This window comes from Frankliniella occidentalis, unplaced genomic scaffold, assembly GCF_000697945.3.
Source record: "Frankliniella occidentalis isolate FOCC.00 unplaced genomic scaffold, Focc_3.1 Scaffold78, whole genome shotgun sequence".
NCBI lineage: Eukaryota > Metazoa > Arthropoda > Insecta > Thysanoptera > Thripidae > Frankliniella > Frankliniella occidentalis.
Window position 1 is genome coordinate 953,983 of NW_026267208.1, and position 647 is coordinate 954,629.

Consider the following 647-nt stretch of genomic DNA (forward strand, 5'->3'; position numbering starts at 1 on the left):
ACCCCGCGGCTTTGCGGCCTTTGCGGCGTGTGGGGCGGCGAGGTGTGGGGGCAGGGGTGGCGGTTCGCGGGCGGGAGTATCGATCCCGCAACGACAGGTCCTTTTTATACGTCCAGGTGGCTCGCGGGCCGCCCCGCCCCGGCTGCCTTGTTTACGACGGCGACTCTGTCTCCGCCGTGGTCTCGCGGGAATGCCCCCCGCCCGACCCGCTGAGATTGGCCCCCTCACGGCGGTGATGGTGCTACGGGGCGGTCGGCGTTGGCCTTTCAGATTGAGCAGGGGCAAAATGTCAGGCGCCTCTCGGCTCGGCTCGACGGCGTCCGGGTGGTGGTGGGGGTGACGGTGACGGTGCTGCTCCCGTCCCTGATTACTAAAGAGAGGGGGGACGTCGTTTCGCCTGCACACTCCTGCAGGGCCATAGGACGACCCGGGCGGGACAGGACGACCCACAGAGGAGCCCTCCTGCGCCCGGGCGGCGGCGGCGCTGCTTTAGGTCCCGACAGCGCCTGCCTTTGGTCCGCCGCCAGCCAAACTTTTCTACACACACGACAACCTAATTATCGCAATTCACGGCCTGGCGACTATCCATCAGGACAGGAGGGGACACGTAGAGGGGTGGGATATGGGTGGGGGGTCGCACGCGACCG